Raw genomic sequence first — 15,739 nt, 5'->3', positions numbered from 1 at the left:
GATTTAGCATGCGGTGACATCGAGAAACAAGAGGTGGGAATGCCCTCAACGTATCTGAGTGATGGGTAAAACGTGGAGTGAGCAGTGAGAGACAAGAGGCCTAGAGGAGGTTTGGTTTGTCATAAATACCCATGGGAAGCTCCGCTAGCTTCTGGTAGGCTGGAGAGTTTGTACCATTTCCCATTACCCTTCCTTTTTCAACTTTACTTCCCTTTACCTCTTTGTTGCCCACTCCTAAGGCAGCTGATGCAATATCCTCTTAATTATGTACCAGAATTTAGCACTGCGCTATTGCAAAAGAAGAGACGCATAGACGTAGGGTCATACGTGAGATGAGGTAAAAATGAAGCAAAAGGGAGGTGACACAGGGTCTGGAGTTAGACGGAGTAAACTTGCTGTCTTCCTGAGGCCCACAGAAGGAAGGAAGTGCGGTGGCAGCTTTCTGATTTCTGCTCTCCCCTTTGCTGGGGTACGGAGGTCAGGAGCTGGCACTCCTCAGGTACAAAGGTGAGAAGATGGGCTCCTCAGGCGTGCAGGTGGCATCTCCCCTCCAGACTCCCCAGGGAGGTCAGGCCACGGGGTCACTCCACTCCCTTCAACACGCTCACACGTGGTACTGACATCCATTTTCTCTTTTGGTGACTAGTTACCTCAGTCTACCTTGAACGAAATATACTACTTGGTGGAAAGATCCACGTTTGGACAGCTCCACCTTTTATGGGGGAGGGTCCAGCTTAAACTCTAAACCTGAAAAATCCGTACCATTTCTACCAGGTCACCTAGATCATGTTTAAAAATTAATAAATCCCTACCAAATAAAATAACGTTAGTATTTTTAAGCCTGAATATCTATTTGTTGTCATCTTTTATAATTGGGACCTTTGAAATTTTACACAGAATTATCACAATAGCACTATACATTTATATAACATTTTCCTCCCAAGAAATACAGAACATTCACAGGTACTATCTACCTCGCTCTCAGTTTTTGTACTGCCCTTTGGACCGAGAAGAAACACATTACTACCTAATAGCCTATAAATGGTGCCTCTTCTCTATGAGAGGTAAAGACATTTTCAATAAGGGCTGAAAAGGAAAAAAGTGGCAAAGGCACAGACATGAAAAGATGTGTCCATAGATTTTCTCTGGGGCATTTACTCTTAACTGACAATCCTCTGCAGTCACCTTCTCGCAGTCCTGAAGGAAGAAGGGTTTCCACCTTCTCTCAAGTAACCCTCCACCTGTGACCCAGAGAGCATTCCTCCTTGTCTCCTGTCCGTCACCTTGACTCTCTCCTCCGCCAACACTTCCTCCTCTCCCCTTCCAACAGCAGTCTTCTACAGCCTGAAAACCCACTGACTGATCCTGTTGCTTTTCTAGAAACTACCCCCCCTCGCCATTCTTCATAACTAAACCTGGCTTAGAATCAAAATCTCTATTTCATCATCGCCCATCCACTCACTTTGAAACCTTTCACCACCTGGCTTAGCTTCTTACCAAACTATCTTCCTATGTTTACTACTCTCACAAAAGTCAACAAGGACCTTCTTCTGCCACGGAAATGAGCCCTCTTCCTAGCCTCTCAAGGCATCTACACTGGTGACCCCTGTCCCTCCCCTCACCCTCCTGACACGCTACCCTTCCTCCACCTCCAAGACACTCCACATGCTTCTTCTCGGGCTCCTCCAGCTATTCCCTTCAGGGTCGTCGGCTGCGCCCGAACGATGCAGGGTTCCCAAGGCTGACTTCTGAGCCTTCAACTCTTCTTTCTCTAAATCTCCTTCCCCGAGAGACTCAATTACTGTTTCATCGATTGAATTATCATTTCTCAGACTTCTGTCTCAAGCACCACCCTGACATCTCCAAATGCTTTCTCAGAATTCCACTTGGATTTTCTGCCATGAACTCAAATTCAACATCTTCAGATGAGAATTTATCACATTCTGGACCAGGTCCCAGAGAACTGAGGCTCCGTGCCAGCATCTCCACTTTTATTACCCATGTGCCTTGCATGGTCTAAGCTTTCTGAACATCTACATCGACAACAGGAGAGACAAAATATCTTTCCTGCCTGGTCCCGGGGGTTGTTGCAATGGTCCAATGGTTTTTACACTGACAGGATGCTATAAATCCCTAAAGTAGCGTCCTATCAATTCTCCTACCTCCCCCACTGCTCTAAGCAGCCCTTTCTGTTGTTAAGTCACAGGATCAACCCCTTCTCTCCTGGGTCCTCCCTTCACCGCATCTCCAGGTGCATCTCTAGGTCCTGCAGCTCCCCTTCGAGGCATCTCGCAGCTTCATTCTTCCCATCCATGTCCCTCCTTCTCACCCTCTCAGCCCAGACCTGCATCCTCTAGCACTTGCTTCCTGCAACAGTTTCCTAATTAACACTCCCCCTTTCTCCCCCTCCTTCCATTCTGATGCCCCCACAATAACCTCCCTAAGGTTTAACTCCCACAATATTTCTTCCCATTTCCTATACTGATAATGGTCCCCATGCTGCTCAGGAAAATATCCAAACTCTTCCGGCTGACTTTCAATCCCTCCACTACCTAACCTTTTCTCTCCAATCACAATTATCTCCAACGAATCCAAAACCACAACCCACCACTCCTAAATGTAAAGGCCATGTCTCCCCTCGAGGCTGAAAGCTCCGTGAAAATATACATACATTAAAAAAAAAAAAATGTCTGAAATTTATTTTGTGTAACCCACACTGCGGAGTCCACTGGTGACCGAGCACGTGGTGCTGGACCCATCTTGTGCTGAAAACTCTAAGCAGGGTAATATGATCACAAAATCATACTGAAATGAAGGCCATTTCGGTTTCAATAATAACTCATCATCCAGCCCTACACTGGGAAGCCAGGCCCAGGGCCAAACCAAAAAATGAGCAACAAAAGTCAGTGTATTAGTTGGAGGTTTCAGCTCAGTATGATTGATCTGGAAACATATCTTAAGGCCCAGTTAACAAAACTTTATGGTGGAAAAAAAAAAAAACAATTTGGATGATTTCCAGTGTCTAAATCATGAGCAGGAAAACCAAAAAAATCTGACATGTCTATGCATTGTAAAGACAGAAGAATCCTAGATCCATTAGCAGGTGAAACAAGTCATGTCCACTTCAAGCCAATGTCTTTCCCAGGGGGCGCAGAAATCTTCCTGTTTAGGGCCAGCTGACCATCTGCCAGAGGACAGTGGTTCTCATAAATCCACTGTGCACTGACAGCATGGAACTCTAATACTGGATATCAACCAGCACAGATCTCCAACCCTGGAGCAGGGGCCAGTGAGGGTCTAGTGCAAAGGCCACAGGAGTGTGCCAGGCTCAGGAGACACGGGCTGGCTTCCCAGTCACCCAAGTGTCCTTCCTCAGTTCCTAGAGGCCTCAGGGAGGCCATAAGATCTGTTCAGCAAGAAGATCTGGGCAGGAGCAGGTCCAAGAGAAGGTTTACATCCATAGCTGCTATAGTTGGTTAATTCTGGAGACAGGGAAGCCTCAGGCCAAGTCCTTTCCTATCATTTCATAGAAATCACGTGGGGGAAGGGGGCTCAGATAAAGACGAACAGGGACACCAGGCAAGTTTCATGGAATATTCTGGTTAACTTTCTTTTCATGATGGATGGTATTTTCATTAACTCAACGACTAGTTAGGGGGTCTTTCCGGATGCGAGGCCCTGCTATAGGAGCCCGCGATAGGGCAGTAAACAAGACAGACAGGGTCCTTAATAGACTGAGGAGGCGGGCAATGAACCGGAAAGTGATGACGGTAACTGCAGACCCTGAGAAGTGAAAGGAAGAATTCCTAACAGGCTGGAAAGAATGCAGAGTAAGTGCATGTGGTTGGGGACCTGAAGGAGGCAGTCAGTGGAGGCCAGCGGGCAAGGGTGTGTTCCCAACTCCTTCTCACCACCCTCCCCCAGCTCCCCGAGGTGGAGGCCACCTTTCAGCCTTAGCTCTGTCTTCACTTCTGCTCAGGAGAAATACTGCATTGCTTCTTCATTCCTTTGTGAAGCCTGGCATCTTCATAACAAAGCAATGCCTCCACACCTATTAAGGGTTAAGTACAGGGACTTCCCTGGTGGTCCAGTGGTTAAGATGTCATGCTCCCACTGCAGGGGATGCGGGTTCGATCCCTGGTAGGGGAACTAAGATCCCGCAAGCCACACAATGAGGACCCCCCCCCCAAAAAAAGAAAGGGTTAAGTACATACGGACACATGAGCTCTTTTCTGGTGATTTCATTTCGTGGAAAAGCACTCTTTTTGACACACTTAACCCGATCAGAAATGGACCCTAAAACAACACATGATCCCTTTCATTTTCTTCCTGAAGACCCTGTATAATTTCCAAACACTTACACTCCCATGAGCCTTAGCAGCTCTGTACAGAGTGTTCACTGTAGACATGGTTGTTCTTCTTAGCGTTCGCTGCTAGCACTTGGCTCTTGCTGACCTGTGCGTGATCATGGCGCACACGCAGCCACAGAGCAGCCCACCTGCCCACCAGAAAAATACCTGTTTGTTAAGATTTGATAAGAGGAGGGGGAAACATACGCCCTCAGGGCCTGTGTCTATTGAAACTGCTTTAAGCAAGGTGGAAAATGGGAGCCAATGAGCTCGTCGTTCTCCTGGCCTCACTTTCCCATGACCTACGTCAATTCAGAAGAGTTCCTGAATAATTTTTACCCATAGATTCAGACTAACACCTAGGACAGAGGGTTTTCTCTTATTCAATTTTATGCACAGAGGGGGAAAGATCACTTAAAATGGACCCACATATCTGCTAAGTTTGATACCCCAAGCCTGCGCTGCACAGAATGAGAATCACACATTCGGGTCCCTCAAAATAACTCTCACTGTTTGGAAGTGGGTGTACAAAACCGCACTGTCTCAGCCCTAATTGCCTAACTCTAATCCTCAATGTTTTCCCCTATCTAGGTGGAGTTTTTTAAAAAGTGACACCTTTGGACTTCCCTGGTGGCGCAGTGGTTAAGAATCCACCTGCCAATGCAGAAGACACAGGTTTGATCCCTGGTCCAGGAAGATCCCACATGCCGTGGAGCAACTAAGCCCACGTGCCACAACTACTGAGCCTGTGTGTTGCAATTACTGAAGCCCGCGTGCCTAGAGCCCGTGCTCCGCAACAAGAGAAGCCACCGCAATGAGAAGCCCGCACACCGCAACGAAGAGTAGCCCCTGCTCGCTGCAACTAGAGAAAGCCCGTGCACAGCAATGAAGACCCAACGCAGCCAAAAAAATAATAAATAAAAATTTTTTTAAGAAATGAGACCTTTAATGGAAAACTATTGCTACAGGTACAGGTCTTCTATTCCCAGTCTGTCTCTGCAGCTATTGTTTTAATTACCTTGCCCTTTGGCTCTTGAGCTGGCCCCCCTTTGCTGTGGCCTGCTTGTGGCAGGGGGGGGGGGTTGTGGGGGGGGTGTTGTGGGGGGGGTTGGTGTCGGTGGCAGGGGAGCTTCCTCTTCTGGAATGCAGGCCTTAATGAGCCATTTCAGAAAGACAAGCCCTACTGAGCCAGGAGCCAGAGCACCGAGAGGCCCCAGGGAGCAGAAAGGCTCATGAATTTCTGAGGCTGCCTTTCTAATTTGCATTTAAACGTAACTCCTGAAGAACAATTTCACCTGTGGTTTTCTAAGCTGGGGCTTAAGGGAGTTTAGATGTTGAATATGTACAAATTATGTTAATACGACAGAGGTAAATGAAAGTCAAGTGCATTGTCATGTAAAATGTATACGTGTTATCTAAATGCCTACTTTCTACCAAAGGTTGTTTTTTTTTCCCCCTCTTAGGTGAAATGTGATGGAAATTTTTAAAATTAAGTGAATCTTTAAAATTCCTGTTTGATTAACACTGTCTGATGATTCCTCATCTTCCTGTAACCCAGACTTCAGAAACCTTAGCAAGAGGAGGATTAGTTGGTGCCTGGCGACTTGGTACAATGCCTTGAAACCAATCTAATTTAACACCTGTGTGCGCGTCAATAAGTGTACTCAAGCACAAAAGTGAGCACGGTGTTGAGAGATTCTGACACTGACTGCATGACAACCACTGATTCTGTATTGAAACACTCGCAGACAAGAAACTAATTGCAGTGATGAAAGGCACTCGGCTAAAAGCAGGAGTAATCGCAGCCCTGATCCAAAGACAACCTGCTCGCCTTCACTGCCAGGGCGCTGGGACATTTATCTAAAACCTGCCTCTACCAGGTCTGACCACCTTTTGTCTCTCTGACCAATGAAAAAGGAAAATGATTTGCCGTCACTGCCCCCGCAACAGTGAGGTCTCTTGTTGAGCATAAAATGATGCAAAGGCGGACACTGGTCATCACACTGCACAGCTGAAAAGCTAATGAAGGGCATCTGTTTGAACCCCTTCTCCCCATCCACTCTTTGGTGCCGATGGAGACTATGGACACATTACCTTCCAAGCTGTGATACGACACACGTAAGAAACTGTACCAGGGCCAGCGATGGTGCGGGAAATGTATACCACGATGCAGCCCTGTGATGCTGTGGTGACACGAAGCAGTCCTGTCAGCAGGTCGCAATTCAAGGTCATTAATAATGTGCTTCCTGAAATACACAGCTTCAACCACTAAGGGGATGTGAAGATTGTCTGCTTGGTTTGGAACTTAAAATAACCAGCAGTATGTGAGCCAACCAAGAAGCCTGCCAACCTGGAAGGCATCCTTAATCTGGGACTCACATTCACCTACTTGATTTTCAGTTTTACCAAACTCTTCGGGTCTTTTCTATCGACAGCAATTAGGCTAAGAAGCACGCACAACATGTGGGGTTTGAAGTCCAAACCCACCCAGACCCACTGAATCATTGATTTCTCATTTTAACCCCCATGAATTGGGGGTAGAATTGGGTATTCTTCAGTATCACTCAAAGGAGAAAAAAATCAACAATCTATCTAAATTACCCAACTATCTGGACTGAACAATCTTACTTGGATAAGATAAACCTGCTTCTAAAATACGAAAGATGACAGCAGAGAAGTCTTCTGATTTCAAATCTATGGGTGCCAACATTGATCGTGGAAATATACGTGTAAACTAGTTATCTGTAAACCAAGTCATTTATTTTGGCATTTTGCTAATTAGTGAGACTGAAATGGAGAAAATCGTTTAGGAAATCTGGATTCTTATATACTCTGTGTCCTTAAAGTACGCTCCTGGGCTGAGAGTGAGAAGCATATGAGTTTCCATTTTACTGCACAAAGTTTGGAGCCCAGTTGGCTGAGGTGGGATGAGTGACACACGTGCTTTGATGAGCATTTGTGGCCACAGCCCTTTGTGCCAACATCTCATTATACCTTTTCCTTCACTCTTTTTTGCCAAGCCGCCCTACTTGATTATAAAAGTGTTGTGTCAAGGAACATCTCACTGAATTCAGGAAAAGCACAGCCAGGGAGATGGAAAACTAAAATATAGAAAAATGAGGCCAAGAAACAGATTTTGAAAGCAGTATTTTACAGGTAAGAAGACCCAAGAAGATGACCGATAGACCCATGTCCATACAACCAGCCAAGGGCAGAAGCAGGAGAAGAACCTATTATCCTGGTGCCCACCCAGGGCTTCTGTACACAGCCCACACTGCATTGTAAGGAAGAGGTTAACATCGACTCTTATTCAAAATCAAATTCTATTAGGTATTATGGATTTCTGGTGGGAATACCTTAGAAATGAAAAAAGCATTTTCAATTTAAATTAAATTAAATATCCAATTATGTCCCCGAGAACTCATACCTCAACAGGAATCTGTTTTACTTTACCGTTTTATAAAAAGAAACATTCACTTTTTTCTTTCTGGTCATAAATGAAGAGTTTTATGCAAAATGATTCATTTTCACCTCTGATTAAAATGCAGCCTATTAAAATAGGTTTGGTGATTACAATTTGAGGTCCAGGGACTCAACAAAATTGTACGGAATAGTTCCTGTATGTACATACACATATTTTTCTAGGAAAGGGTTCTCAGCTTTTATCAGATTTTCACATGGATCTATGACTTTCCCCAAAGATGAATAACTTCTGTTCCAGAGAGAGCTGAGGTTTTGGCAAAAGTAAGGAATCCTTACTCTGGAATCTTGTTTCTCTCAATAGCTCCTAAATCTCTTTGATTCGCCCAACTGCTTTTAAATTCGCAAAGGAAATCCCTAAGACCTACAAAGAAAAGTCAACTCCAGCTCTCCTTGGAAGGGGAACGGGAAGGAATTGATTAATTCTGCAGTGATGAAAATGTAATATACAACTTTTTACTTCATTCCAGGTAGGCTGAATTTCAGATTGGATACTGTCAGCAGAGAAACCATTTCTTTCCCTTTTTGCTCCCCTCTCTATCCTAGTTTTTTACCTTTAAAAGAAGGGCTTATATTTACTTGACTCGAATTTTCCTAGCAAGCTTTTTCTTCTGAATTCAAGTGACTGGAACTGAAATTATTCCACTTGGGGAGAAGAGAAAGCTGAAAGCCAATTTAATATTGGTTTTCAAATACATGAAGGGTACACTCAGAGGGAGGACGACAGCCGCAGGAAATGGTCTTTGAACTAAACTATGAGGAATCTGAGTTTCACTCTAAAGTTAAATTTCCTGACATAAAGAGTTCATAACATTAAACTGAGAGATTGAAGGATTGTTTTTGAAGACTTTATAAATAGGACTGATTCTTAAAAAGTCTGGGATGGCTTGGATGTGGTCCTGCCTGAAGTCAGGAGGATGAATTTCGCCACCAGTGGTCCCTTCTTGGCCTGTAAATCTAAGGCTATGGCTGGTGTACCAGAAGTTCGAACACTAGCCCTGGATGTCCAGAGGCACCTCTCTAACCAGGGCTGAGCAGCAGCCAATCAATAAATCCCACACACCGGCCATCTCTCAGCTAGCCACCACTGCCACAATGTAACTTGAGGCCTGCTTCTGTCTGAGGCTGGGAAGGGGGTATCCAACAGTGGGGAGAGCTCTGCTCCCTAATTTCACCCCTAGTCCCCCACCAAACACTCGGAGACCCTAAGTTTTCAAGAAAAACAGAAGTAGATCTCAGGTATTGTAGTAGAAATTTGCATGAATGCCAGTTTTGTTTACATCCGTATTTTAACTTTGCAGCACATATTTTTTCTTCTCTTGGCAAGAGGTAATAGCCTAGCTCTACTTCTGAAACAACCGTCTCTAAGACTGGGCTGGTCTCTGCCTTCCTTTTTGCTGGACAATCCTGTCCCCACTTAGAATGGAGGAGACGTCTACAGCCTTAAACCTTCAGATTGGCCTCAAAAGTCTTCATGTGGATCCCAAAGGGGACACCAAGGGGACACTTAAAGATCTGGAAGCTCAGCTCCCTCCACCTCCGATCGGCCCATCCTCATAGGCTCAGAGATGCTGAGTTGTTCAGGGATCCTGGGAAACATCTGGTCAACCCTTGTCTGCAACGCTTGCCCCTCGATCACAGCTCCCAGCTGGTCACCCAGCTCCAGCCAGAGCGCCTACAGAAGAGGGAACCATTAACTCCAAATCAGCTAACGTGCGAAACTGGGAATGAAGACCCCACATCCTGCCATCTTGCCGACAGAGTCTCCTTTTCTAAAAAAAAAAAAATCAGAAGGTTACTGCGTGAGCCTGGATAGATCCCACTCTCAGCTTTCCACGGTCCCGATCACCGAATCTCAGGTTCAGGAGAAGCATTCCTAGAAGGCTAGTGCCATCTCCCCTTTTTCAGCAACAGAATAATCTGAAAAACATGTCTGAGGACACTTTACAAGTGAAGAATCCCCACCGAGCTCTGATCCACGGGAAAATATTGATAGGGTAAATGCGTGGACTTGTGTGGTTGACTATGGTAGAGCTAAATACCCAGCAGAAACCAAAGGAGGCTGACACGCTCAATATGGAAAACTATTTAGAAAATGCTCACATTATGATTTTATTAATATTGGTAATATGGTGATGTTAACCAACACTACTTATTGTAACCAACATTACTTATTGGTTAATAAAAAAGTCAAAGCATGGCTGAGAATAATATGAAGGTGAAAGTGACTGACTTCTCCCCAAGCACACAGGCCCAGCAGCCAACACGGCAGATGGAAATCATCATCCAGACTATGGGGGCACCCTCCTCCTTCTCCTAGAGGGGGCCACTGCGCCATGTGCACCCACGACACGGCAGGAAAGAGATGAACCGCTAATGGGATCAAGAGTGGGCGTGTAAGGACCAAGCAAGCGTGCCCCAACTGCAAGAGATGAACTCAGGGAGGGAAGGAAGAGGGTTTAAGTCTGTCCAAAATCTGGAAGGGTGTAAGTAGGGAATATTTTATTAACAAACACATTTGTCTACCTCACTCGTGTCCTCCAAGACAAAGACTCGGACTGAGTTATCTTCGAGTCACCCCGAGGCCCTGCAGGGCCCTGCACACAGTAGGTGTTCTGCATGCATGTACACTGAATTGGATTGCATTTTCTCAAGGCCAAAGTCTGTGCCTGAGAACCAGCTCCTTTTAGTAAGCGGTGTTGTGTGGGAGGAGTCTCTGTAGAAAAGGACTATGCTGGCTGGTCACATGCTCAGAGCAGCTGTGGAGCTGAGGCTGCGTGAGAACAGATTCCGAGGGCAGTCTCATCAGCCGTGAAAAGGGACCATTCAGAGTATGACAGAGGAAAAAAAAGTCAGTATTTTTTTAGGTTTCTTTTTTCTGTTCTTTACTTACAAAAATAAATCACTCCCTAGTTCTGCTATCTCTATATTAAACATTTTCTTTCCTGCTGCAAATCCACTATTTGAACTCTGAGCATCACTCGGAATTTGAATTCTGTAAAGCAAAGCAATGCAGATACGCAAACGCTGTTCTGAGTATCTTACTGTCCACGTTTCTCACTATCTGCGGTTTTCAACTACACTTCTTACCATAATCAGGTGCCCTTAATTACATATGTTTCTGGCCTATTTTTTTCTAATATAAAAACTCATGACAATCTCCTTGGGCTTATGGCCCCATTATGGTTACAGCACGCTATTCAACCCTAGCAACTGCTTAACTTAATGGAGGATTGTGAGTTTCATATTCATGGTTGTAATGTCACTTATGGAACTACATATTGTGCTGTTTGCCTTCCCCTGCTGTTCTGCAATCTCGTTTCAGCCTCGAGGGCTGTCAGGCACACTTGGCCCTTGTGCCAGGACAGAAGACACAAGATAAGCCCTACCAGACATAATGTCAATGTTTTCTTTCCTCTAACTGCAGATATAATGATCTTCAGGCACAAACGTGCATGAGGTGGCAATTAGAGACAGGGCACATCTCGGAAACAACTGTACCGGAAGGACACGAAGAAAGGCAATAATTTCTCTTTCCTAATATGTGGCAACTTTTAGATATCAAAGGAATAATAGACACAATCTATGAAAGGATTTGATTTGTGACAATTGCTTTTCTTTTCCTGATTCCATTAAAGCCAGATTTGTTGACCCATGGGACCAGCTGTTTTCTTATTTAATACTCCCTGGGCAGCAATTACTTGTATCAATTTCCTTTTATCCAGATCATTTCTATAAAAAATGTCTTTCGGTCATGGTATTTTATTTACCAAAATATGCGCTGGCACAACATGCTTTTATAGTCAGTCTAATTATAGTCAGTTTAAGCAACACAGTTATTTTAAAATTCTATGAATTGTTTCTAATTGTAAAAGTAATTTGTATTCATTGTGAGAACAAAGTGGAAAAGGGTAAAAAAAAAAAAATCTATAATGCCACCAACCAAAATGATCTCTAGTAATAGACTGTATTTATAAAATTGAGATCATCCCCTGTATGCTGTTTCATACACTTATTTTTCGGTTCACATATCATAAAATTTTCTCATGATATAAGTGATCTTCAAAATCGTATTTTAATGCCACATAAGACATAGGAATTTTTTCCTATTCCTTGACGTGTTAAATGAAACTATGACACACATTCCTGTAGGTAATATCCTAAATTTCTTCACTCATGCTCCAAATCGCTCTGCAGAAAATTAACAATTTAAACCTCTATAAGGATATGACAAGAACGTCTGCTCCCAATCCTTCACAGTCTTTAAATTATTGCCAATTTGATAGGTAACATGCTATGGTACTGATATTTTCATTTGCGTTTTTCCATATGGTTTTTTGGACAGCTGCGCACCTTCTTTTGTGAACGGCTGCTCAGGACCTTTGCCCATTTTTCTTTTACAGCACTGTTTTGTTTCTAATTGGCATTTAAGAGTCCTTTATATGCTAGGGATATTAACAGATTGCAAAATTTTCCCAGGTTTGTCATTTGCCTTTAAATCTGAGATCATGTTTTAAAAACTCAAAGGAATAGGAATTTGTATCTGTGTCATTTCTCGTATGAAATTCAAGGTGTCATTGGAAATGACTCCATTGATAATAATCAGATGCATTTGATGTTCTGGACTTGTCCACTGGCTGTTAACCACCTAAAATATAAAACCACTTGAGGGGCTTGCCTGGTGGCACAGTGGTTAAGAATCCGCCTGCCAATGCAGGGGACATGGGTTCGAGCCCTGGTCCGGGAAGGTCCCACATGCTGCAGAGCAACTAAGCCCGTGCGCCACAACTACTGAACCTGCGCTCTAGAGCCCACGAGCCACAACTACTGAAGCCCACGTGCCACAACTACTGAAGCCCACATGCCACAACTACTGAAGCCTGCATGCCTAGAGCCCGTACTCTGCAACAAAAGAAGCCACTGCAATGAGAAGCCCACGCACCGTAAAGAAGAGTAGCCCCCGCTCACCACAACTAGAGACAGCCCACGCACAGTAACAAAGACACAACACAGCCAAAAATAAATAAATTAAATTAATTAATTAAAAAAAAAAAAAAAACCACTTGAACCTTTTGAAAAAGAGAGCTTTCAATTGACAACCATCCGAAGACAAAAAATGCCAGTAATCTCCATTGCTCTTTTGCCGTTCATGACATCAGCACCCAAAATGCCCAAAGGTTTTATCCCTACACAATGCTCTCCCTCAAGCCACAGGAACCACACACCAGCAAGCAAAGGCTGTCTAGGACAAAACTCTCATCCTTCAGAATGCAGGCTAGAGTTCTAAGGAAGCCGAGGAACATAAACAGAACAGAAAGAAGCACCCCAGCTTGAGCAACCACACTCACTGAGCTACCTGAATTCCTGAGTCTCATCCTGGCAAGTTAACGACGGGAAATATTCCTTAGGACTCTCTGGGTCTGATGTGTGGACCCAGGGTACTAAATTCACTAGAAATGTGCGGAAAACGTTAAACACAGAGCATTTAACTCAAAATGCAACTGAAAGCCAGGCAATCAAGAAGAGAGCTAAAATCAAATATAATATAGAAAATCAGAAAGGACAGAAAAAAATACTTCCTAATTAAAGCACGGGAGGATTTAACAGTGGAGGAAACAGAACAGACTGGGCTTTATGAGATAGGTTCACTCACCCACAGTTACTCAGGTAATTGCCACATACAGGTAATCTCCCTGACGGACAGGACATTGTCTTTGTCACAATATGTTAAGTACTCATTCATACATGGGACAATCCACAAATCCTTAATAAAGACAGAAGTCTCAGCCCCTTAAAGAATTATTCAAATGCCTGTGGCTGATTAGAGTTCAACCATAAGAGATTAGAAATATATTAGAGGAAATCTAAGCTCTGCTTAATCAGATGAGCCTGGTACAGGTGTGAGATTAATTCGCAGTGTTCCTTGCACAGGACGCCAAGCCATCCATCCCAATGGCGGACAATGCGCAGCGTGAATGGAACCTGCTGTTCACCTGGCCCATTTCCTCCATTCTGCTTTGAATGGTTTGTAACTTTTCAGTCGTTCGTACAGAGGACGATCCCCACAGCTCTGCATCACCTCTCTGTTTTTGCCTTCGTCCAAGATGATGCAATGCATTTTTTTGTGGATTACGCGTGAATTATTTTCAAATGTCTCTGCTGTTACTATAATATTATTAATATATCCTGAGATAGTATCAAATGCTTGACAACATCAAGTGTTTTGACCTTCAAGGGTCTGGTGTGGTTGGCCAGCTGAGGGGAGAGGCTGCAGAGAACCAGGACCGGAATCTTTTTATCTAATTGACCTCAGAAGGGCCAGAAGGCAGAAACATAATTATCTGGACAATGTGGGTGAGAAAAACTCACTTCTCCCTGAATCCCTTGTTTAAAGAGGCTTTAATGGACTGAATTACAGATAATTGTTCTGCACTGGTTTGTGTTTAATTAAAATCAGAAAGGGAATAACACTGCCAGGCAAGCAGCTTCCTCTGGGTTAGAATACTGAGTACTCACTCCAAAGGTTTATGCAATGGTTGTACTACACGGCTCCAGAAAGCGCCAACTGGGCAGGAAAATTCATCTAAACAACATTAGTTTTACTTTCACTAATTTCAGAAAAAAATCCACTTCACAGAGCTTATAAAACCCTGGTTTTCAAGCATGAGAAAGAAAAATTCTTTCTCCTTTTACATAAAATAATCCTATTTATAAAAGCATTTTCCTCCCAGTTTGTCAAGGCTTAGCTCTGTTTTTTGCACTTTCGTAACTGGCTTTTTTTTTTTAACTTTATCATGTATTATAAGTTGCCTTTATTTTTTAAAACGTCAGGCTTCAAGTGATTGTGGCAAGAGTTGAAATAATGTGGATAGTGAACAAAGCCACATTGTACCGAAGATGCACATAGGGGATCAATCACTTCCAACTAAACAATTCACTGATTTCTGTACACAAAAGAGATGTATGAAGCTTTTGAATTCAGCCCTGCGTAGAAACTTTTCACAATGAAAGATCCCCTTCACACAGCTTCCATATCCTGTTTCATCCAAAGTCCTTATTTCAGTATGCCATGAAATACCTAGAAAAATTAAATATTGGCCCCTCCTGTGAAGGCCTGGGCCAAGAATTAAGATTGCTTAGAAATAACCTGAAAGATTATCTGAATCTGTTTTTGCTTTGTTTTGGTAACCCACACGATCAGAAATATGCTTTAGCCCTATGGATGTAAAAATTAACTGACTAGAAATGGAAAAGGGTATGTTAATAAATCTACAAACCTAAAAACAAAATAGTTTCTTAACACCATATGTTCTAGTTCGGTATCTTCCAGCCCTACCACTACCCCGCCCCATCAGAAGGACCCAGTTAATTCACAAGAACTGCTTGCTGCCTGAGATTCTTGCCAGAGCACTTAACAGGCCCCTCATTTGTTGGGTGGTTTTATGGGTCTCTGGTGCTGAGCAGAGGTAAGGACAGCTTGCAGGGCATGAGCAAGACAGATAAAACCACCCTGCTGTGCACATTGAGTCCATTCGCACTGGCTCTCATACAGAAAACAAATTGCAACCTCTCACAAAGGGGCTCTTTTCTGCACTAGCAACCCTGAAAAGTGCAGGCAAAAATGAGTAAATCAGGCAACTTCACATCAGGAGGAGGAAAAAAAAAAATGGCTACCACTGCAACAGCTGCTCTCATAATTAAGAACAGATTTCATCACTAAACTCTTGCTGGTTCTGTCTACTGCAAAACAAATACACAGATGTGAGGCGTTTACATACTGGAAATTTTGTACTGGGTAACCAAACCGAATTCACCTTTTCTGCTTTAAAATAGTCTGTTAAAAATATCATCCAAAGAGAAAGCGTAAGCCAATGTTCAAACCTTAAGTACAACTATATTTCTGTCATCAT

General features: G+C 43.6%; 1 protein-coding gene and 1 long non-coding RNA gene across 5 annotated transcripts in view; one reads left to right on the top strand and one right to left on the bottom strand.

Moving 5' to 3' along the window:
* Positions 1-15,739, bottom strand: part of AFF3 (ALF transcription elongation factor 3) — a 561,375-nt gene that overhangs the window by 430,349 nt on the left and 115,287 nt on the right. The gene's annotated exons all lie outside the window — the stretch shown is intronic.
* LOC309611591 overlaps positions 4,496-15,739 on the top strand; it is a 249,290-nt gene continuing 238,046 nt past the window's right edge. Inside the window, exon 1 of the long non-coding RNA XR_014234614.1 lies at positions 4,496-5,191. This is a non-coding gene — a long non-coding RNA (uncharacterized lncRNA). The remainder of the gene's footprint in view (positions 5,192-15,739) is intronic.

The sequence above is a fragment of the Balaenoptera borealis genome, assembly GCF_965194805.1.
Source record: "Balaenoptera borealis genome assembly, chromosome: 15".
Taxonomy (NCBI): domain Eukaryota; kingdom Metazoa; phylum Chordata; class Mammalia; order Artiodactyla; family Balaenopteridae; genus Balaenoptera; species Balaenoptera borealis.
This window is presented reverse-complemented; position numbering and strand designations above follow the sequence as displayed.